Here is an 18,963-nt window from a genome sequence, read left to right on the forward strand (position 1 = left end):
GCTGATGGCAGAGGCTCCCCAGTGTCAACACCCAGCACCTCTTGTTGCCACACAGCTCCAGACAGGGATACAAGAAAAGGGGGAGCGTAGAACACACGTTTGGCTGAAGCAGGGAGTGTACCCCGACTAAAGCATCCCTGAAAAATCACCTCTGAAAAACTTCAAGGACCTTAGTTCCCCTTCTGCCAACCAAGAACCTGTTTGGGCTTTGAAGATGCCACCCTGGAGCACCACACGCTGCATGGTGGGAATATTCCACAGTGCATGAGAAGGACCAAGGTGGACTTATCCAGTAAGACTTCATGCTCTCCTTCCTTTGCCCATCTCTTCTCTTGATTAAGGACACAGTATCTCCAACTAGGTCCTTGTTTTGGACTTCTTTCTGGAAAGCCAAATGGTGGCTGTTGCCCAAAACCACTAGCACTGCTCAGTCATGGAAATGCTGAAGTGATGCGAGTTAAAATTTTTTTGGAGCTCACACTTCAAAGCATCATAAAAATACAGAGTGGTTCAGCATTTTGCATGTTTGCCTACCACTCCAAAGAATGGTTAGAAGCAGGTTGATAAGTGGGGCTTTGTAATTATCCTGTGTGTTTTTCCTTTCACCCTATTTGCCATTAGTTTCCTTAGAAACAGACACACACACGCTGGAACGAAGCATTTTCCCATGAAAGACTACCAACACCAGATTGTGTATGTTCTTAGGAAATTACTTGTTTTTACTTGTTTGGTTTTTGACATTAAAAATTTTTAGTGTCTGAATTTTCCAGCAAGAGAAACTTAATCTTATTGTATAAGAATTATCCCAGGCCAGTAATAACATTTCTGAAGGAACCAGTCATGGAAAACATGTTTCTCAGAACTGTTCTCAGGACGAGAAATTTCCTAGGCAAATCTAAAACTCCAAAAAAAAAAAAAAAAGGGGGAGGTGGAAATTGAAACCAAGGGATTTGGTATAGAGGGATGACTGGAACTGCTGTTTAGGAGTGGTACATGGGAATTTAACATGTTACTGCTGCTACTAAGAGGGTTTTTCTCCTTCACCAGGATGGTCAACTGTTGTGTTTTAGATTACAAAGGGTCATCTCACATGGGAATAACAGTAAAACTATCAGTTTATAGAGGTTGAGCAATAGGAGTCCAAACACCACTATCCCATCACCCCTTGGGCTTGGTGAGAAAGTCCAGAATGGTTTAGTCCTTGCATGGTCTCCTCTCCAGCTTTGACCGGGGCTTTGGAGAATTCACCTCTCCATCCCAGTGGAAAGGTGGGCAGAGGTGGCCGTGTCAGTGGGGACATCTCCTCAGAAAGTTAACAGGACATGTCATCAGCTTAGCACTTAGGGGTGCTCTGGTTTTAGGGGTACAACCAGGTATCTCTGCAAGAGAGTAGGTTTAGACTGGATATTAGGAAGAAATGCTTGACTGTGAGGGTGGTGAGGCCCTGGCACAGGTTGCACAGAGAAGCTGTGGCTGCCCCATCCCTGGAAGTGTTCAAGGCCAGGTTGGAGGGGGCTTGGAGCAACCTGGTCTAGTGGAAGGTGTCCCTGCCCTTGGTAGGGGGTTTGGTACTGGATGGTCTTTAAGGTCCCTTCCAACCCAAGCCCCTCTATCATTGTATGACATCCAGCAGGCTGGCTGTGCCTTACTGTGAGGGCATCGACATGGCTCCTGTCCTCAGGACCTCCCCTTGCTTGCTAAGTGTATTACAGGGAAAGGCTCTTCTCCTACCCAGAGCCTTGCATGGAAAACACATTTTGCTGACAGTGCCATATCTATCAATTCTCCTGTTAGAAGAGGAGACATGAGTTTTGTCTCTGCTAAGGCTTGTGTGTGCAGTAAAAGCCCTTCTATCAACAGAGGCACCAAGGAAACGAGGGTTGGCTACAACCCAATTAAACTGTAGAAGATCCTATCTGCCATCTCACAGCCTGTTGGATTGTTGCCTGCCTGAGCTGAGGGCATTCAGCTGGAGCAGGGTCAGGGACCTGGGGTCAGGGAAGAAAGGAGCCACACTGCCCTCGAGCCCTCTTTGGGGTTTGCCTTTGCATCTCCCATCAGGCTGTGCTTTGTACTCACTGGGCTCCTTTCCACAGAGGGAGGGCAATCCCTCCTCTCCATCAGGGAGATGCACCCTGATGATCCAGAGAAAGCTTGGAAAAAAATTAAATAAAAAGAATATTTCATCCCTACCAAGGACTGTAAAGAGCAACATCAACTGATAAATACTACCCAGTAGTAGCAATAATGATTTATTTGGGAAACAGATTGATTTGGAGCCAGTTTGACACAGATCTTTCTTTTCCCCTATGTTTATTGTTGCTGCTCAAAAAGGGCATGTTGCAGAGCTGAACACTGCAATAAGCATGGCAGTTTTGGATTATTTGCATACTGAGCCAACGGGGAGGATTTTTGTAACAGGAGGCCAAGGGCAATTCCAATCTCATTCTGAAAAGCTGCATTTCATTCAGGCATCCTTTGAGGATCGGAGTTGCTCCATCATCTGAAGCTATTGCCTTAATCTAAATTGTTGGTTCAATTGCTTTCCACGAATTTAGCACTTAAAGGGATTAGGGTAAAAAACGCTTTAATTTTCCTTCTGACCTTTTAACATCATCAAATGGAAGTTGGGACATCAGTAAAGGGATTTTAAGTCAATAATTGTTTTGTAGTGAGTGTATGTTTGTAAGCCATATACTATCCCTGCCCTAATCCTCATTCTCTGTATGGAGCAGAATTATCTGCCGTCCTCTTCTGGGTTTGGCTTCACAGCAGCCTTGCCAACAGGACAGAACTTGCAAACAAGGCAAGAGAGCAGTGATCCAAATAAAAATTGGAGAGATGAGGCTGCTCTGCTGGAGCCCCAGCAAGTTCTCTAAATGGGTTGTTGCTGAAATCCTGACCTTGTTTGCTCTTGGGCTGCCTGAGCTGCTGCCTACCCTGTAGCCAACATTAATTAATTCTCGTATCGATGTGTCGAGCAACTGCAATGAAATCATAAAACAAGCAGAAAGCTGTCGGCATCTTGTAAAACTTGAGGAGGAGACAGGGAATCAACACATAGGGATTTACAGCACAGCGTACCAAGCTAGCACAGCTTTAATCTCAGGTTGTGTTGCCTGAAAAGAGGCAGATCAGGTACCTTATTCTGTGCTGTTACCTTGGGCAAGGGTTAATGGATTTACACGGGCACAGGGGAAGGGGCAGTAGCCAAGGAAGCCAGACCCTTATTCCTCTGATGTTTCTTCCCTTACACCAGGTAAGAAGCTGAACTGAGAAGCAGAGCTGAGAAGCCTGCTTTTGGCAGACAGGTTTAGTTACAGCAGTGAGATGTAGGTTTAGATTTCCTTTTGGCCCTCAGTCTCCTCCCTGGCCCTGTGTTGGCTCCTGTTGCAGCCACTTCATGCAGCTGCAACGATGTTGCTGGAGTTAGAACAACTATTTTAGAGGTGTGGTTCGCACTCATGGAGGGGATGGAGGGGAAAGCAAAGCAGATGTGAAAACCCTTAATGACCATAAGAAACACCAAGGCTGGAAAGAGAGCTGGAAGGAGGAGTAACCTGTGGCAGGAGCCTCTCATCTCCAGCCCCCTGAAGAAGAAGAAGGCCCACGGGTGGTTTGTGCAGCACTTGGCTGTGCTGGGGCACATGGGGTTGGGGTAGGTGGCTCCAACCACAGTGTGTCTGTGGGGCTGGAATGAGGACCCAGGTCCAGGGCAGCATGGATTTGCATCAGGCTGCACAGGAGGCCAACTCCACTTCCTTCTTTCTGCTTTTGCAGGTCTTTTCTCTGCCTCCCTGGGAGGGAACCGGCTCTTGCAACATCTCTGCACTTTCCAGCACAATGAGCCCCTGTCTTCACTCGCTCCTGTACCAAAGCACCGGGGAACCACAAACAAGAACCGTAGTGTTGCAACACCATTGTGCTGTCACAAGTCATCTCGGCTAAAAATAAACTGCCGCAAAACAACTTGCAGACTTGCTTTCACCAAATGCCGTAAGGAAGACGCCCATCAAGAGCACGAACTCAGGCAGGGCACAAACAGCTTCAAAAACTCTGATTTACCTTTTTGCCTCTCTTCTGAGGGTGAGTCCCCCCAAGCCCTCTCCTGCTCCTCTATCCTGACCAAGTACCCTGGATCACCTGTGGCTTCTCCACAAGCTCTTCCATGAGAAGATTTTTTTCCCCACTCTCCCCACTTCAGGGTATTCGTGGAGCCCCGGGAGGCTAAATCCCCATGTGGGGACAGGAACAACCCTCACCTTTGCTCTGAGCAGAGTTCAAGTGACCTGTGAGCTGTTAGCTCACCCTGTCATGTTTGGTGGGGATATGCAAGTTTTGCACAGCTTTACAGGGAGTGGGGAACCAGCCTTGCGTAAAACTGCCGCCCGCAGACAAAAGCCGGCAACAAAGCCCAGCGGGCTGTTTTGTCTGAGCCGGGACTGCTCCGTCTCCGGCTTTTGCCGGTACTGGCAGCAGTGGAAAGCCAGGGTAGTTTTCTCAGCTGATCTTGCTTTAGTCTTAGCAGGCTATCTGAAGTTCAGCTCTTTCCCCACTGCTTCTGTGCGAGCTTAATGTTCTGTGACACCTGCCCTGAATCGCAGCCACACACCGTGCTGTTGCTTGAAGAGCTGGGCTAGACAGGCTCCGATCAGCTCCTCACCTTTCAAAACAAGCTGGAGAGAGTAAAACTGTCCCGTGATGCTCCATGAGGACACTTTTGCCAAGCTGCTCAGTGTACATCAGACCCAGGCCCATTGCAGCAACAGCTTCCCATGAGACCAAGACAATCTCCCAGTTTCAGAGGTGCCACTGTGTCTCACTTATACAAGATTTTCCTTCCCTCTCCCCCACACTTTCTTTTCATATTTTCCAGCCCTGAGAGAAAGCCAAAGAGGCTGGAAACAGAAAGCTAGATCTTTTTCCCTCCCTCTCTCCCAAATGCAGAGGTGGGCTGCAGCCTCACAAGACCCACCAGCTCTCCACAAAGCTGCCACTGGGCTCAGTGGGAAGTCTATGATCCACCTCCAGTACCTCCTCAGTCTTGCTATCCTACGCACCTACCTAAGGCACCAGGATGCGACCTGGAAAGTTTTGGGATTTCACCAATCTAAAATTGCTGAGAGAGACAGCACAGTCCCTGCATCAACCCCAGCTCCAGAGCATCCCCATGAACTCCATCGATGGCAGCAGAGACCCCTTTACCTCTCACCCTGTCTCCTTGGTTTCCAAAATAGCTGCATTCAAGCACTTAACCCACAGCATCACTGAGCCATGCCCAGGAGGAAATTCCCCACCCTTGATCCTCCTGCCTTCTGGCCTTTTAAGGAGACTTGGACTAAGCAAGGGAACAGGATGCTGGCAAGTGGAGATAAAAGCAGGCTGCAAGTGGCAAGGGGACAATACTTTTTTTCCCCTGGCATCAAGCAGGCACAGAGCTGGAGGGCAGGTCAGGCTGCCTTCACCTCTCCATGGAGAGGTGACATTCACTTCTCAGCTGGACCCTGCAGTGGGTGTCTTGTCCTCAAAGATGGCTGGAGGAGCTGGGCTGGCTTGTGCTGTTATGAAATGTGGAAAGCTGGAAGAGAAAATGCCCCCTGGCTCTTCATCTGCCCTCATGCAACTTGTCCCTGTTACCAGTGCAGAGCTGTGGGAGATACAGTGGTGGGAGATGTCCATGGTTCAGCATAGACACCCAGTTGTTAGGTGTTAGTTATTAGGAAGATTTACTCAATGTGCCCAGTTTCAAGTGGGACCAAGTTGTGGAAAGGTTTTGATTCAGAGATACAAAACTAATTCCAAGTTAGAGCAAAGGTATCTTCAATGCTCCTTCATCCAAGGGTTAAATTTTTAGCTTGGCTCAGCATGACACCTCATTGGTGTCATTGGTGTCATTGCTGACTAAGAGCAAAGGCTTTTCTAGTGAACAGATCTCTGATGCAAGGCTTTGGAGCTGCTGGTGGGGTCATCTGCAGCTTTGCCAAAACAGTTCATCACCAGAGTTCCTCTCAGGACTGCTTAGCAGGAAGCAGCGCTGGGCTGAGGAGTGTGGGGTGCCACAATGGGGCCAGACAACCTCCAAACCCTGCTCCCACCTGAATCCCAGTTGGAGCAGGCACAAGCACAAGCTGAGCTCATGTTAAGCAAATGAAAAAGAGTTTTGACTGGGGCCTACTGGACTGTGAGCACAGGATGCGCTCCAGCTCCTTGCAACAAATCATTTCAGCTTCAACCCCATGGAAAGGTTTGCACTCAGAAATTGCTTAAAACCTCTAGGCATAGAAATCTCTGGGCAGGGCCATCTGTGACCAGCATGCTTTGAGTCTCATTTCCTCAAGTTACTAACAGATATAATGAGAACATTAAAAATACCTCAGTCCTGGCAGGGCGGATTTGGGACTGAAGCCGTGCCCTGTCTCGATCAAACCCTGGGAAAGGCAGAGGCTGGGAGGGTGCAGGAGGAGGCTCCTCTCTCCCTGTGCATGGCTCAAGCTGCAGCCAGCCTGAAAGACAGAGCAGGCTATAAAGCCACACACAGCTGATTATGTCTTTCACCTGCCTTCATTTGCTGATTGCAAGGCCTGGGAGGAGGGAAGTAGACAGTACAATTAAGGCAGCTGCAGGTTGTCAGAGATGCAAAGCAGGGATGCAGTTCCCCAGCCTCCCAGCTGGCCTGACACCCCAGTCCTCTGGGGACAGACTGAAATCACCAAGGCCTGGGCAGCCCTTGGTCTCTACGAGACAACAGAGACCAGGATGTGCCTTTTGCAAAGATCCTGGAAGAAAGCTAAGCAACAGTTGGAGGTGAAGCCCCTGCCATGGGATAAGTTATGCCCTGCCAGAGAGGGGTCAATGCTCACAGAGTGTTAATTCACACTAAATAGGAATTTGGCCCCATGGCCTCTGTACCAAGTCCCTCACCATGGGCTGCAGGTGTATCAGCAGAGCATTGGGACCAAGGGGTGAGGTGGGGTCTGGCCCTGAGCGAAGCTCCATCAACGTTGAGGGGAGCAATGGGCTGAGCTCAGCACCTCCCAGATCGCCTACAGAAACACTGTGTTACTGCAAACACTCATAGAATCATAGAATGGTTTGGCTTGGAAGAGACCTTAAAGACCATCTAGTTCCAAACCCTTGCCAAGCACAGGAAAAATCTTCCACTAGACAAGGTTGCTCAAAGCCCCAGCTAACCTGGCCTTGAACACTTCCAGGGATAGGGAAGCCACAGCTTCTCTGGGCACCCTGTGCCAGTGCCTCACTACCCTCATGGGGAAGAATTTCTTCCTAATATCCAAGCTAAACCTACTCTTCTTCAGCTAAAGGCTTGGGGGGTTTTGTATTTTTTCAATCAGCCTGACTTTTCCCTGTTTCTGCATATATGCTTAAAATTATCCTGAAATGGCCTTCTAAAATTTTCCATTTTGAATCTGGAGGGTAAAAGAAAAAATAAAAGCTACATGTAGCCAAGACAGACAATACTGCCTGGGTATAGGATTTATGCTGCATCATTGTTATATTTGGCTCCTCCTAATGTCAATACCTCCTGTGCTTTTAAGGTTGCATTAGAAAGATAAAAAAGGACCAGATAAGGACAGCTCAGGCCAAACTTTGGTACCACTGAATTGGTCAAATATACAAAGCAGCTGCTTTAAAGTCCAGAATCAATATTTTCACATCAGAGCGCTGCACAAAACACAAACCAGAGAAACTGTGGAGATTTTGACAAGATTTTTTTTGGAAAGCCCTGGCTGGGCTCAGGCAGCCTGGGAGGCTGGGCTGGCGAGGAGTCAAGGCTGCAGGAAGCCTTTACAGGAGCTTTGTGCAGGGAAACATCCAAGTGTTTTACGGCTTTGCAGCTGTATGGACCAAAGAGGAATTCGCTGGGCTACAATTATTTTCCACTGGATCTACTGGGAGCTGTAGCTGCTATTCTGTGGGGCAAATTTGGTTATGTGGTGACTTGAATTTCCTCACACGAAGAAAAACACTTCCCCGCTGGTTTATGTGTCCTAAAATATACCAAGAAGGGGAAAGTCATGCCAGATGGTGCAGAGCAGATAGCAACCCCACGGCTTGCATCCCACATTGTCCTCCCGGCTGAGTGCGCTGCTGAATAAACGGTGCTGCGGGGATGATAAGTTGGGATATCGCTTCTTGGAGAGTAAATTACTGCTTTGTGAGTGAAAGCAGCAAGGTCTGTTCATCAGATACAACTTGTTCCTGTTAGGACGGAAAAGCTCAAGCCAAGGAGCTTCTCTCCACAAAAGAGAAAATTTGCGAAGCAATTCATGCCAGGGGAGTCATTACTTTTCTGATCAAAGCGTGTTTAACATTAATAGAGGATCTCTGCATATACAACATGCATATGCACATAAATACCATGTCTCAACCGCTGTCTAGCTCCAGGAGATGGGAAGGTGGGGCAGCAGTAAGAAAAGCTGGATTCATCCAGACGGCACACAGGCAACTGGTTTCTGAGGAGGAAAGAAAGAAAGAAATAAAATGCTTAAAAGAGAATGCTTAGGGTGCAGAGCCACCGGCACAAGTTGCCCAGAGAAGCTGTGGCTGCCCCATCCCTGGAAGTGTTCAAAGCCAGGTTGAATGGAGCTCTAATCAACCTGGTCTAGCGGAAGGTGTTCCTGCCCATGGCAAGAGGGTTGGAATGAGATGATCTTTAAGGTCCCTTCCAAACCAAAGCATTCTGTGATTCTATGAAAACTCCAAATAAAACCAATATCAAAAAAGAAAAGAAGCCCTGAGATGTGAGAGGGATGCTCAGTGCTACAGTGACAAGCTGGGTTTATCTATCCTCTTTAGAGAATATCTTTCATTAGTTCAAATTGAGAAAAGTCCTTGAAAATAAAACTGGAGTGAACTCTTAGAGCAAAGCCCACTTGGCTTGGTTCTCCAGGGTCTACTTTTGCCTGGACACATAGGGCCAGGCTCTCCAGCTGCTTCAATTCTCCTTGCCAGGGAGGGAAGACACCTCCATGTCAGGGACAAAACAAATCCCTTCAGGCCACTGCTGACCACCCTGAACCACTACTGGAAATCATCATCCCGTGAAGGTGATCCAGTGGCTCAGGCTGAGTATGAGGCAGTGTGAGGAAGGCACAGAAGCAAGCCATAAATACACCCCTAGATACTCTCCAACAAGACTGAGGACCTTGTCTCCCCAGACTGTGACATCCTAGCACCTCCTATTTGTACATCCTACATCCCATAATTGCCTCGCTTGAAGCTTTAATCAGCTGGAGCATAAACACATGGGCACAGTGAACTGATGCCACAGGGAGGGAGCCTCACCCTGCTCAGGCTCCCTCATGGCTGTGTAGGGTAGCCAACACTGCGGTGTGGGGCAGGGGGGAAGAGTTGTGACCTCCTGTCAGACCCAAGCCCTGAAGGCAGCTCTTGGATGCTGCTGGGGTGTGTTCATGGCTCTGGAAACATCTGCTCCACACACCAGCCTTGGGAGTGCACAGGAATGGCTGCACCTACCTGCCATCCCCAAGGGCAGCTCCCTGTGTGGTATCACCTGGGTTAGGGTCACAGCCAAAATCTGGGCATGGTCCTGCTGGGATGGCCTGTGAACCTGAGGAGGGCAGCCATGAATCATCCTCCTGAGGACCCCATCCCTCTTGACCTGAGGAAAATGAGACACCAGGCATGCCCAAATGCATGGTGTTTAGGCTCATTTCAGGATGGGTTGGGCCTCTGGGATGCTCTCACCTCACACCCCAGACACCAGAGCACACTGAGGAGCTTTCAGGATGCTGTGGAGGGCAGAATTGTCCTGGGAGAGATATAACTGGGGTGGGCAGGTAGCAGAAATGTGCTGAGTGCTGCAGCTAAATCGCCCTGGGACAGTGAGGCAGAGCCCTTAGTCAGCCCTGACACATGCCTAGGAAGGCAGTGGGGATACTGAGCCTGCCCAGCTCAGAGGGATGGGATGGAAACCCTGGGAGTCTGCAACCAGAGCTTGGAATGCTGGTGTGTCAGGACATGAACCCTGGTCTGCCGGGAAGTGGAAGGGTGAAATAGTAAAAAGCTCTGATAAGAAGGGCCATGTAGTCAGAACAAATATTGAGTGATTCAACAGCAGCTGACTCAGGAAGGAGTAGAGGGACCTCCTTGCAACGTTTGACTTGCTGGCTGTGATGGCGCAACAGCCTCAGATGAAGACGAGCAGCAAACCCATCAGTAAGGAGGCTCCCACCATCACCGTGGCACCTGCTCAGCTGCTGTAGCCCCAAAAGCAGCCTCTGGGCTTCCTTCAGCCGAAAAGATACCTCCTCCTGTGGCAGGTGTGGGTCCCCATCCCACAGGGATGGCAGCAGTGCTCAGCACCGGCTGCCGGGCGGGACTCCAGGACTAACAGTCAGGTTGTTTGCTGCGTGTGCCGGTGGACAAACTGTGTCACAGCCCATATTACTGCACCAGGGAATGCTGCAAAAAACACAGGTTCCCTCCTAGACAAGCCCTGTAATAGGCAAACAGCCAAGAGGCAACTGAATGTCCCCACAGCCTGTGTTACTTGCTCACACAGGGCAGGTCTGCCTTTTGCCCTCATGTCACAGTGCTCACACCACCTTGGCTCTGGGCTCAGTGGCTGGGTCAGTTCCTAGCATGGCTATTGCCTTCTGTTTCCCTCCAAATCCCTGCACCAGGTAGTCAGGAGAGGGCTCTCTCTCTCTCTCTCTTCCCTTGGGATGCGCTGGGAGGTATCACACAATGGTCCACATATGGCTTTGCTGGGCTTAGGCTTTGGAAAGCCAGTGGTGTTTTAGGTCACAGGAAGGCTTTCCATCACCATCACCAGGAACACAGGCTTGGAGCCAGGCTAAGCACCCCCCTTCAGAAATTCAGACCTCTTGAATAAGACCTAGAGCTGCAATGGAAGAAAACAAACAGGAAAATACCAACCCAACCCCAGCATCTCCCAAAACCAAGACCCAGAGTTTACTTCTGAAAATCCAGGCTCACACTCCATATCTAACCCACAGGTGTGCTTCCTGTTGGCTCCACCCTCTTACTCCCAGCACAGCCGTTGTTTCACAATACCCTCTCTGGCAAAGAAATCTTCATCTTTCTAAGCAGAGACAGATGCCAGCTGGGGGTCTCTGATGTACAGGACCCCCACACATTCAGCCCCTTTGCTCTTGGATATCACAGATGGGCCATGGCTCAGAGAAAGGCCGGTGGGACACCTCTGGTGCCTACAGAAAACCAGCAAAGTTCAGGGGGAAAAACAGCCAGCAAAAAGGGTGGTGGATCATATGGACCCCCACACCCTGACATGTTGGAGACTGAGGAGGTTCCTTGGTTTCACACATGCTCCCTGCACCCTTCCCACCCATTGTGCCAGTGCAGGTGGCTGGGAGAGCCCAGCAGAGAGGTCCTGGAGTGGGGCTGGGCTGAACACCCAGCGGGGCTGAGAGGAGCTCTGACAGAGAAACGTGGGGAAGAGTTGGAAAAACTCCCTGTGCTGAGAGTGCCTGTCTCCTACCACGGGAAAAGGTGAGCACCTCTGGCCCTGCTATGATGCTGAGCGATGGGAAGCACCCGCCCTCCCCACCGGTGATGGAGGGGGCTCTGGCCATGCCATCACCAAAGCTGGCATTCAAGCCCATGGCAACACTGCTCATACAGCATGGACCCACAGCAAAGACATCCCTACCCAGATGGGCAAATTTGTGCTTATTTACACCACTTTCAAGTGCAGACTGAGCACAGGAGTAGCTCGGCAAGCTGGGCAAATAACAACAAACAACCCCCCCCAAACAAAACACAGGCACAAATAGTGATAAAAATCAACTTTTCACAGGTCACATTTATACTTTCTCCTTGGTACAATGCTGCTCGTCCCCAAACAAGGACCTGAAATGGCACTGGAGGGTCACAAATCTGCAAAAACACAAAAGGAAGAGATTAAATGAGACAATCATGTAGGTATGGAGTGAAGCACGTCTGAGGGCTCGCATGGCTGAACATGGATTTGCAAAGACTTGTCCAGTGATTGACCAACCTGCAAGTGCGGAGGTGCAGAGAATGTGATCTGCTAATCAGACTAGATGGAAAGTCCCTCCAACATCTGCAGTCATTGCCTAAGAATTAGAGGGGGGGAAATCAAGCAGAGGATTTTACCTGCTCTGGAGAGCACAGTTCATGGGACAAAAATGCTCCCCCATCAGCATAAGTGAAATATCGTTGGGGTTAGAGCAGCCATCACTGACTGCAGTTCCTGTGCTGGCCATGCTGCTGCAGCTTTGTGGCTGAGGTTCATCCCTGCTGCTCCACCCCTCCTCCTCCCACCCCACTGTACCTCCCCAGCCACCCTTGGCAGCTTTGCCAGTGAAAAGGGAGAGCAGTGAGTGGGTCATGCTGTGAGTCCAGGAATGTGTTACCAACACACCGGTCTGCACATGTGGAGCACCTCTCCTGTGAACACAGGCTGAGAGAGTTGGGGCTGTTCAGCCTGGAGAAGCAAAGCCTCCAGGGAGACCTTAGAGCCCCTTCCAGTACCTAAAGGGGCTACAAGAGAGCTGGAGAGGGACTTTGGACACGGGCATGTAGTGATAGGACATGGGGGAATGGCTTCAAATTGAAAGAGGGGATGTTTAGGTTGGATATTGGGAAGAAATTCTTCACTGGGAGGGTGGTGAGGCCCTGGCACAGGTTGCCCAGAGAAGCTGTGGATGTCCCATCCCTGGAAGTGTCCAAGCCAGGTTGGAGGGGGCTTGAAGCAACCTGGTCTAGTGGAAAGTGCCCCTGCCCTTGGCAGGAGGGTGGAATTAGATGATCTTTAAGGCACCTTCCAACACAAAACATTTTACCACTCTATGAAAACATGAAATGTTTGTCACAGGCTTCTTGCTACAGCTGCTTGCTGCTCAATCAAAATTCTCTGCTCCACCTACAGCACCCATGGAATAGCAGCTAACCAAACACTGAGGACTTGACGAGAAAGCCAATAGCTCTGGCAGCCCCCCCAAAGCCCAGTGAAGAGCTGCTGCCATGTTACACACCACCCTGACCACCCAGTGCTGGCTCTGGCCACCATGGACACTTTCCCTGCTCACCCTGGCTCCAGTGGTGCAGGAGCCATGGTTCATTGCATCATCCTTGCTCCACCCCTCTGGGGCAGGTCTCCATCAGCCCCAAAACTGGCAGCTTCCCCAGGGGGATCTTCACCAGCTGGCCCCAGCCAGCTGAGAGGAGCTGGGGCAACGCTTGCCCCATCTCCAATTAAATACCCAGTGTTTCAAATAATTTTCTGGTCCCAGGGCATGCCAAGGTTGAGACCTTTCCCAGTTCTGGGTGAGCAGCACCAGTTCCTGGTGCTCTCTTGAGGCAGGGAACCCAACCTCCAAGCCCTCCATGCCAGCTCCTGCCTGCTTGCAAAGACTTGCCCTGGAGGGATGGAGTTGATGGTTTTAGAAGTGCCAGGAAATAGCTCTTATGGGCACATATTCAGCTTTACCATTGCAGGGAAGACAGCTTTACTCGGATTCCTGGGAGACCAGAAATGAAGGCAGAAATGGAGCAATTAGCCTCTCAAGAAAGGATGGAGAGGAGAAGGTTTAAGGGCAGGGCTGTTGTTTCTCAGCCCCAATCCTACCAGAGCTCAAGCAGCGTTTGGATAACGCTCTTAGGCACATAGTGTGATTCTTGAGGTTGTCCTGTGCAGAGCCAGGAGTTGGACTTTGATGATCCTTGTGGGTCCCTTCCAACTCAGGATATTTTATGATTTTATGAAAGTGGGGCCTGGGTACTCCCAGGAATGCCTTGGTAACACTGTGAGAGAGAAGCTGCTCCAAAAAAGTAGCTGCCCTTGGGCTGGAGAGCACACAGAGACACTGCACTCCCTTCTCCCCGGGCATCCCCTGCCTTTCTCCTGAGCTGGGAGGCACTGGAAAGCTCCCTGTTCTCCTGACCACCTGCAGCAGGGTGGTTTGTGGCTCTGCCATCAGCCTGACACAGCAAAGTCCTAAAAGCAGATTCAAATGCCCTTCATATTAAAATAAAGTCACAGGAGCTTTTGGCCTGAGGGATCCATGAACTCTGTGGTGAAGGGGGTGATACTGGAGTTGGCTGAGGACCTTGGACACCACCTGTGTCTCAGGGCACATGGAGGGAGGGAGTGAAGCCATCACTGGGCATCACTGTAACACACCCACAATTTTTTAGGCCTTCCTTTGTGGGCTTTTCTATTTTTGACCTTCTGCCTAATCGCATAAGCTGCTTTCCAGAGTAACTACAGCATTTGCAGCTTTCATTGACTTCCTCTGAAACATGAGTGAGGATTGCCAGGAAGGAGATGACAGAGCCATGCTTGCTTGGACATGGTTTATTCACCTGGGTAGTTCATGGGCTTCAAATAATGCCAGACAGGCAGCTGGGCAAGTGAAGGGCTCGCAGTGCCCAGCTGGCATCTTGCAACTCAGAAGCAAAGTATGCACTAAAGCAAGAGCTGTTTGTTTACAACTCTGTCCACACAGCAGAGGCTGAACTAGAAAGCCAAATCCACCCTCCACTCCATGATAAACAGTGGGTGTTGGGTTTTAAGGAGCATCACACCGTGACCTCGATGGCCCATTTTATGTGTGGTGGCATGGAAGGGAGCCCAAAGGTGAAAAGGCTTAATTAGTAATACTCGAAGCTGATTATCATGGCCCATATATAGGGTGACCTGCATCTACTATCACTTAGCATGGTAATGACTAAGTACAGTATGTGGTTTAAATATCTCCCTAACGCTAAAGCTAAATACATCTATAGCCCTAACCCTCTAATTGACTGATTCTAAATATGATAGATTAGCTTTCCATCTCATTATATGTATCTAATCAGGGGATGAGTGACCCTTGGATACTTGGTTTTTCATCTCTACTGTCCTACAACAGCAACTAAAAGAAAATCACTTCTCTACTCAGGTTTGTTGCAGGCTTATCTTGTACCCTATCTTGGAAAGCTGCTGGAGTCACTTCATGTTGATCATAAAAACAAGCTGCAGAATCCTGCTTTTATGTGGATACCAAGATTTAGACATGTAGGTTTAACCTCTGTGACCTTTTCCTGATGACCTTAAATCGTCGTGGGGCTCTTGCTGCCTGTGGTCATCACTCTGTAAACAACTGGCTCAGGGGCAGCAGTGCCCAGTGGGAAAGGCTGAGAGAAAGGAGCAGGGAAGGCTCTTGGCACAAACAACAGCTTAGGCTTAAATCACCCTTTCTCAAGTAGGATGCTTATTTACATATTGTCTAAATAAGGGTGGTCCTGTGGAGAGCCAGGAGAGATCAGGACTCCTTGATCCTTGGGGGTCCCTCCAACTCAGGATATTCCATGATTCTATTCTTAAAAGAAGTTTCCTGATTCCAATTCCAGCTGTACAGGTGCTTTTTCCCCCGCATTGCTCAAGCCCAGCTGTGAGGTCCTGCACACCAGGCAGGCTCCACTCCCTCAGGAGCTGCTCACCATGGCCCCAGCCTGAGTGCACAGGTGGGTGGAGGACTAGGGCAAAGTCCCTGAGTGACCTCATGTGCCTCTTCCAGCCCAGCTGAGCACTAATAAGCTTGCTGCATTAAGGCTTTCACTCCAGGCCTGGGTAGCTCCAGGCAACTCCTTGCTCCTGCTTTGTCTCTGCCTAGGAACCAGTCTCCAAAGCAGGATGCTATGGGCCACCTGCCTGGTGTCGAAATCCAGGTGCTGCTGGGGGCTCCAAAGCCATTTGTTAGTGCTCAGGAATCCCTGGGATACACTCGTGCTCCACCAAAACTGAGAGACACCTACATGAGGTCACCCTCAAAATTTGGCCACCACCCACAGGCTCCCTGGTACCTCCCTCTGGCCCAGGAGACACATCCCCTCTTGCTGGGAGGAGAGACCATCAATCCATTCCTCCCAGTCCCTCTGCCTAGGCCTGGCTAAACAGGACAGAAAGGGAGGTCAATGGCTTTATGCACAAGATGCTTTCAGAGGAACTGAGGATCACCCACGTCTAACAAACCTCCACTGCCAGCACGGCCATGGGTGCTGTGTTTCCCTCTATGTTTAACACAATACAGAGGCCATGGAGCCAAAACAAAGGCTGGATACCTTTACAGTCACACTGGCTGGTCCAGGCAACACCAACACATCTGTATGTAGGCACAGAGCAATTGACCATGGGGAGATGAGCCATGGTATAATTTTGTCATTTTCCACTCAAGCGTCCAGGGCACTGATTGCAGTTTGGGGATTTTCCATGTCAGACAAATTACCAGACTCCACCAAAATAGCTGAGAGACAACCCCATTTTGGGTTAAAACATCTTCACCAGATGGGCACCAGCAGAACTCCCCTCTGTGTGTGCAGGAGACTCGGGGCCATGGTAAATTGGTGCAGTGGAAGGAAAATTAAAGGAGTCAGGGTAACAGATGAGAGAAGGCATCCCGAGCTGGCAGGGGAAACTCTTGCTCATTGTAAGCAAAAACAAAAGAGCCTTCAGTTGCCAGGGTGTAATTTAGACACAGGCTCTACGTGGCAATTTCCATAGGTCTGCAGGGAGCCCTGGTAAAACTTGGGGATGAAGGTTCCCACAAGTGGAGGGATTTTGTTAAAGTCCAGGCCTAGCTGAGCATACTTAAAGGTCACTCTTGCCTTTTTCCATCCAGTTAAAACTGAGTTTTAAGCTACAGAGATTAGCATTTGAAAGAGAATGTTATCCTGTGACAGAAGGTTCACTTGACCCATTTCCTTAGACAGCTGGAGGCAGGTTTTCCCCACTGACCAGGGAAGTGGCAGAAGCACCGAGCTGAACAAAACCACTACCCTTGGAGAAAGGGCTGGAGATGAGGGAGAATAAAGGGCCTGAGGAGTGGCAAGCAGAAAGGCTGCCCCAAGGAGAGCTACATGTCCAGATATGTCTATCAGGTAACAATAACTTAAGCTCAAGTCCCCAGAGTGCGTTCACAGAACTTGAAAATAATGGTGACTCAGCTCCAGTTGAAATACTCACCTGTAATACTGCCCTCCTGCCTTGAGTCAGAAGGTTTCAGCTACTGATGGCACTGCCTTTGCTCCAAGTTTGGGAGACACCAACATCCCAGAAGCTAGAGGAAACACTGGCCAGAGTCATTTAAAAACCCAACAACGCATTTCTTGGGGTGAAAGCGACACTGAGTCTCAGTTCAGAAGAAAAATGTGGTTAGCACCAACCTCTAACAAAACCCTTAACATCCCATTTCTTTTAGACTGCATTTGGGAAAAGAAAGCCACACTTTTCTGCAGGAGGTGTCTCTGGGCAGCAGAACAAGCCTGTCATGACGAGGAGGTTTGAAACTGCTTCCTGTCTGAGTCTAGAAGCAGATAAGATGGAGATACATAGAACTGCCTCTTACTCCCAGCCCAACCACAGTACACCTTGGCCAGTCTCCAAAAGGGCTCATTAACAACCCTTGCAATGTTCCTCTCCTGGCAGATGTGGTGGCTATAGTGGTGGTGATGCAGTTGTTGCAGTGGCTTGAAGATCTGGAGATCTTGTTCCTAGAATCAAGTGAACTAAAGGTGAAACAGGTTCCCTTTAAGAAGAAACACAGTTTCAGTTGTCACTGTTGTAGAAAAACTGAGGCTGACCCCAGTCCACATTGAACTTTTGAAAATGAGAGACCAGGTGATGAATAAACCCCTCATTTGAAGGAGGGGGAAGGAGGCCCTGGAGAAACTGAGTCATTAGTTTTGAGCAATCCTGAACTCACTGCTAAAATCTCTCAGCTCCACTTATATAAGACCTGTTGCCAACAACAGCCGTGGGAGCTCAGAGCTGGGGCGGGAGAGCCGACTCCGTGGGCAAGTTAAAACTGTTTCAGGGCTAAAACCTTCACACCGACATGTTACCTGTGAGAGCCCACGCAGAGAAGACTTTGTCTTTGTCTGACCAAAGCTCATTTCAAGCTTCCTTCTTGAGATGAAAGGGTCTGGGGATGTTCCTTGGCATTTCTGCCCAGCAGCCTTTTGCCAACTCCCACCATCCCTGAGACCTGTGGTCCCCAAGTCTCCTTGATCACACCTGCCTTCGCCAGTGTGGATGGGGCGGAGATGAAAGGACGACTCTTGCCTTCATAAGTTACCTGCAAGTGGCCTGAGGCCCTTCTAAAATATACTGCACCCTCTCAGTCACACCCCAGAGTCGTGACCCCATTTCTTAGAGGACACCCTCCTGCCCCCTCTCTTTTCTAGCTTCTACTACAAAGTGTGAGAGGGGAGGCAGCCTGGCCTTCTCCCACAGCTTCCAGTCATATATAGGGATGTCACTGGGACACTGGTTGTACCAAAGTCCCCACCAGGACCAGAAGACACCCAGGTAGCTGAACACCAACACTACTCCCTTTCTTCCACGCTTTTTGACCTCCTGCTCTTCCTTCAGGCTTGGCTGCATCAGCAGGACACTTCCAGAGGATGGCAGCCCGAGAGGTGATGCCAAGCACTGTGACCAGGGGAAGCAGGATGGGCTGCAGAAGGCAAAAGGTGACAGGCTTGTGCAAGGCCTGATGCACGAGTCCAGAAATGCTGCTGGACAAGCCCGACACACAGCCACTGTACAGCACCTAAATGCCCTCCCCAGCCTTCCTCTTCTTTCTTCACTCCTGTGCCTCCTGAGGGCCGCATGTCCTGCTTTGTGGGTTTTGAGACAGCGAGGCAAGGGACCACACTGTGGTGACTGTACATAAAGAATAGGAAGAGATGGAAAAATACTTAAACCCCATGCCCTCTGTTCTCACAGTTTTATCACCCATCTCTTGGTGTTTGCTATTTTCCTCCATGCTCCAATGCCCGGCTTCACATCAATTCACAGACCCCTGTTTTCATCTAATAAAATGATAATTACATGACATTCCAGGTCCTGTTGATGTGGAGAAGTGCAAGTCAAGATCCAATATATTCATAATACAGATGTTAAAAAAAAAAAAAAAAAGAAAGAAAGGA

The sequence above is a fragment of the Pseudopipra pipra genome, chromosome 6 (assembly GCF_036250125.1).
Source record: "Pseudopipra pipra isolate bDixPip1 chromosome 6, bDixPip1.hap1, whole genome shotgun sequence".
NCBI classification, from domain to species: domain Eukaryota; kingdom Metazoa; phylum Chordata; class Aves; order Passeriformes; family Pipridae; genus Pseudopipra; species Pseudopipra pipra.